The 6,000-nt window shown below is 37.4% G+C and overlaps 1 protein-coding gene and 1 non-coding gene across 3 annotated transcripts in view; one reads left to right on the forward strand and one right to left on the reverse strand.

Moving 5' to 3' along the window:
• Positions 1–6,000, reverse strand: part of SCP2 (sterol carrier protein 2) — a 118,445-nt gene that overhangs the window by 92,616 nt on the left and 19,829 nt on the right. The window lies entirely within an intron of this gene.
• Positions 1,033–1,139, forward strand: LOC115300503. The gene has a single exon (XR_003912675.1). It is a non-coding gene; the product is annotated as a U6 spliceosomal RNA (small nuclear RNA).

Here is a 6,000-nt window from a genome sequence, read left to right on the forward strand (position 1 = left end):
CAGAAGAAGAACAAACAATCCTAAAATTTGTATGGGACCCCCAAAGACTGAATAGCCAAAGCAATTTTGAAAAAGCAAAGCAAAGCTGGAGGCATCACAATTCCAGATTTCCAAGTTATATTATAAAGATATGATTATCAAAACAGTATGTTACTGGCACCAAAACTGACACAAATCAATAGAGCAGAACAGAAATTCCAGAAATAAACCTACAACTGTATAGTCAATTAATCTTCAACAAACAAGGAAAGAATATCTAATGGGAAAAAGACAGTGTCTTCAACAAATGTTGCTGGGAAAACTGGACAGCAACATTCAAAACGATGGAACTGGAACTCTTTCTTATACCATATAAAAAATAAATTCAAAATGGATTAAAGACCTAAATGTGAGACCTGAAACCATAAAAATCCTAGGAAAGAGCATAGGCAGTAATTTCTCTGATATGAGCCGTAGCAATTTTTTTCTAGAAAGCTCCCCTGAGAAGAGAAGCAAATCAGAGTGAAGGAAACAATTGACAAAATTAAAAGGCAACCTGCTAGAAAAGAAAAGATATTTGCAAATGAGATCTCTGATAAAGGGTTAGTACATAAAATACATAAAGAACTTAAAAACTCAACACCACTCTCTCCCCCCAAAAAAACCCAATTTTTAAAATGGGCAGAAGAGGTCTGCCTGGGTGGCCCAGTTGGTTAAGCACCTGCCTTCAGCTCAGGTCACAATCTCATGGTTCATGGGTTCGTGCCCCACATCAGACTCACTGTTGTCAGTGAAAAGCCTGCTTTGGATCCTTTGTCTCGCTCTCTCACTCCTCCTCCCCTATTCATGCTGTCTCTCAAAAATAAATACCTTAAAAAAATAAAAAATGGACAGAAGATATATAAACAGTCATTTCTCCACAGAAGACATACAGATGGCCAACACATACATGAAAAGATGCTTATCATCATTTATCATCAGGGAAATGCAAATCAAAACTACAATGAGATATCACCTCCCATCTGTCCGAATAGCTAAAATCAAAACACAAGACTGCTCGTTTCGGCAGCACATATACTAAAATTGGAATGAAACAGAGAAGATTAGCATGGCCCCTGCACAAGGATGACATGCAAATTCGTGAAGTGTTTGTATTTTTGGGTGTTATATGGAAACCAACTTGACAATAAACTATATTAAAAATTAATAAATAAATAAAATTTTTAAAAAACACAAGAAACAACAGGTATTGGTGAGGATGTGGAGAAAAAGACCCCTTCTCGCAATGTGGGAATGCGTACTGGTACAGGTACTCTGGAAAACAGTACAGAGTTTCCTCAGAAAGTTAAAAATAGAACTACGCTATTATCCAGCACTACTGTGAATTTGCCCAAAGAATATAAAAACATTAATTCAAAGGGATACAATGCACCCTTATGTTTTTATCAGCATTGTTTATAAGAGCCAAGATATGGAAGGAGCCCAAGTATCTACTGATTGATGAATAGGTAAAAAAGATGTTTCATACACATACACACACACACACACACACACACACACACACACACTCACACACACAATGTTATATATTTATAATGGAATATTATTTGGCCATAAAAAGAACAAAATCTTGTCATTTGCAATGACATGGATGGATCAAGAGAGTATAATGCTAAGTGAAATAAGTCAATCAGAGAAAGACAAATACCATATGATTTTACTCATATATGGAATTTAAGAAATGAAACAAAGGAGCCAAGGGAAAAAGGAGAGATTGAGAGACAAATCAAGAAACAGACTCTTAACTATAGGGAACTGATGGTTACCAAAGGGGAGGTGGGTGGGAAGATGAGTGAAATATGTGACAGGGATTAAGGAGGGCATTTATCATGATAAGCACCAAATGATTAAAATAAAAACTTTTTCTAAAAAGTTAAATTATGGTAGGATTGCCTGGGAGGCTCAGTTAGTTAAGTGCGTGGCTCTTGATTTCGGCTCAGGTCATGATCTCACGGTTCGTGGGATGGAGCCCTGCATCAGGCTCTGCACTGAGAATGGAACCTGCCTGGGAATCCCTCTCCTCTGCCTCTGCCCCTCTCTGCTCTTGCACATGCATGCTTTCTCTCTCTTAAACTTAAAAAAAAAAGTTGTATCATTATATTTACTGTGTTTTGAGACTAAAAATATTCTACTTGGGTAAAATAAGAATAATAAAGATTTCTGTTGAATAAGAAAAAAGATATATACTATAAATCCTAAAAGATAAAACATCAGAGATATAGTTAATGAGCTTATAAAAAACTAAAGTGAAATTACAAAAAAAACCAAACAAACCTCAATTAGCAGAAAACAAAGAAAAAAGAAGATATTGAACAAAAAGAAAATAAGTAGCAAGATAGTAGATTTAAACTAGTGTCCTTGGGCCTTCTGGGTGGCTTAGTCAGTTAAGCACCCAACTTTGGCTCAAGTCATGATCTCACAGTTGTGAGTGTGAACTCCACATTGGGCCCTGTGCTGACAGCTCAGAGCCTAGAGCCTTCTTCTAATTGTGTGTGTGTATGTGTGTGTGTGTGTGTGTGTGTGTGTGTGTGTGTGTGTGTGTCTGACCTTTCCCTGCTTGCACTCTTCTGTCTCTCTCTCTCAAAAATAAACATTAAAAAAATTTTAAACTAGTGTTGTCCAAGTAAACATTCACTAACAGGCTCAGAGGGTGAGGAAGAAATAACTGATGTATTTACCAATTTATGTGATGTAAATACTTCCTCCACAGACAATTTAAATCACTGAAAGCAAAGATGAGATGAGTCATACACATCCAGATCTCTCAAGCTAATAGAAGCCAGTAGGTATTGGTTTCAGCTAACTATTAATTTAAACCCTGTATATCAATAACCACATTAAATGAAAAGGATACAAAAAGCCCAACTAAAAGGAGATTGAATTAATGTTAAAAAGCAAGGCCCAACTATATGTTGCTTACCCAAATCTAATTCAAAAACCAGTGAGATATCACCTCACACCTGTTAGAATGGCAATTATCAAAAAGACAAGAAATAATAAATATTGGCAAGGATGTGGAGAAAAGGGAACCTTTGTGTACTACAGGTGCAAACATAAATTTCAGCCACTATGAAAAATAGTACATAAGTTCCTCAAAAAATTAAAAGGGAACTACCATATGATTTAGCAATTCCACTTCTGGGTATTTATCTAGAGAAAACAAAAACATTAACTCCAAAAAATATATGCACCCCCATGCTTTCTGTAGCATTATTTACAACAGCCAAGATATGGAAACAACCTAAATGCTAAGTGCCCATCAATGGATAAATGCATAAAGAAAATGCGGGATATGTAGATATATAGATACACACAGATACATATATATACACATATACATATACACATACACATACATGCATATACATGTAATGTGGAGTATTATTCATCCATAAAAAAAGAATGAAGTCATGGGGCACCAGGCTAACTCAGTTGGTGGAGCATACAACTGTTCATCTCAGGCTTGTGAGTATGAGCCCCATCTCGGGTATAGAGATTACTTAAAAAAAAAAAAAGGAGGAGGAGGAGGAAGAGGATGAAATCTTGACATTTATGACAACGTAGATGATGGACCTTGAGACATTATGTGAAACTAAGTGCAATAAGTCAGAGAATCACAAATAACAGGATCTCACTTACTTGCAGAATCTCAAACAACAACAAGCTCACAGATACAGAGAACAGATTGGTAGTTGTCAGATGGAGAGGTAGACGGTAGGCAAAAGTACAAACTTCCAATTATAAAATTTAAAAAGTCATGGCCCAGCGGGTGGGAGTGGTGGCAGTGGAGACCTGGCTGGATTAGTTGGTAGAGCACCCAACTCTTAATCTCAAGGTTGTGAGTAGTTCAGGCCCCATGCTGGGTATAGGAATCATTTAAAAATAAAATCTATTAAAAAGTCATGGGGATATAATGTACAACATGGTGACTATACTCAATAATCACTGCATATTCAAAAGTTGCTAAGATTGTAAATCTTAAAAGTCCTTAAAAGTTCTCATCATAAGAAAAAAAGTCTATAACTATGTTTGTGGACAAACATTAACCAGACTTACTGTTGTGATCATTTCACAGTATATGAAAATATCGAATCATTATGTTGTACACCTGAAACTAATATAATTGTGTATGTCAATTACACCTCAATTTTTAAAACTATAATTCAAACAAAGACAGAAATAGGAAAAAGGATGGGAAAAGATAAGACTATTCTAATTCTAATCAACAGAAAGCTGAAATGACTATGTTAATATCAGACAAAATAGAACTAACATCAAAGAACACTTCAATAAAGAGGAATATCTTACAATAATGAAGGGCTCAATTTACCAAGTACCTAACAATTCTAAATGTTAGCCAAATCATGTAAAGAGCCTAAATGTCCATCACCTGATGAATGGATCAAAAAGATGTGGTGTGTGTGTGTGTGTGTGTGTATATACACACACACACACACACACACACACACACACACACACACATACACACAATAGAGTACTACATGGCAATGAGAAGGAATGAAATATGGACCTCGAGGGTGTCATGCTAAGTGAAATAAGTCAGGCGAAGAAGGACAGATACCATATGTTTGCAGTCATAGGTCTAACAGGAGAAACCTAACAGAGGACCATAGGGAAGGAAAGGGGGAAAGAGAGTTGGAGAGAGGGAGGGACACAAATCATGAGAGACTATTGAATACTGAGAATGAACCCAGGGCTGAAGGGGGGAGGGGAAGGGAGTGATGGTCATGGAGGGGGGTACTTGTGGGGAGAAGCACTGGGTGTAATATGGAAACCAATTTGACAATAAACTATTATTTAAAAAAAAAAGAAATAAAGAACAGAAAGATAACTGAAAAATGCCTAAATATTTAAAAATTAAACATGTTTCTAACACACGAATGAGAGAAGAAATCACAATGGAAAATTTTTTCAAGTTTTTATTTAGATTCCAGTTAGTTAACATACAGTGTAATATTAGTTTCAGCTGTATAATTAATGATTCATCACTTACATACAACATTTGTTATGCTCATCATAACATCCCCCCTCCCCTATCCACCTCCCCTCTGGTAACCATCAATTTGTTCTCTACAGTTAAGAGTCTGTTTCCTGGTTTACCTCTTTTTTTGAAATTTAAAAATAATTTGAAATAAATGAAAATGAAAGCATGACATAAACAAAAATTATGGTACGGAGGCCCATGGGCGGCTCAGTCGGTTAAGCGTCCAACTTCAGCTGGGGTCGTGCACGATCCTGCGGTTCTGAATTCGAGCCCTGTGTTGGGCTCTATGCTGATAGCTCGGAGCCCGGAGTCTGCTTCAGATTCTGTCTGTGTCTCCTTCTCTCTCTACCCCTTGCCTGCCCCCTCTTTCTCAAAAATAAACGTTCAAAAATTTTTTCCATAATATTTTATTGTCAAATTGTTTTCCATACAACACCCAGTGCTCTTCCCCTTAAGTGCCCTCCACCATCACCACCACCTCTTTTCCCCCCGCCCCCTTCCCCTTCAACCCTCAATTCATTCTCAGCATTCAATAGTGTCTCAAGTTTTGCGTCCCTCTCTCTCCCCAACTCTCTCTCCCTCCTCCGCTCCCCCTCAAGGAGAAAGTAGGAAAAAAACCTCCTAGACCTCCACCGCAGCAATCTCCTACTTGACACATCCTCCAAGGCAAGGGAAATGAAAACAAAACTAAACCCTTGGGTCTTCATCAAGATAAAAAGCTTCTGCAAGGCAAAGGAAACAATCAAGAAAACTAATAGGCAACCGACAGAATGGGAAAAGATAGTTGCAAACGACATATCAGATAAAGGGCTAGTATCGAAAATGTACAAGGAACTCACCAAACTTCACACCCACAAAACAAATAACCCAGTGAAGAAATGGGCAGAAGACATGAACAGACACTTCTCCAAAGAGGACATCCAGACGGCCTACAGGCACATGAAACGATGCTCAAC

Source organism: Suricata suricatta, chromosome 8 (assembly GCF_006229205.1).
Source record: "Suricata suricatta isolate VVHF042 chromosome 8, meerkat_22Aug2017_6uvM2_HiC, whole genome shotgun sequence".
Classification (NCBI taxonomy): Eukaryota; Metazoa; Chordata; class Mammalia; order Carnivora; family Herpestidae; genus Suricata; species Suricata suricatta.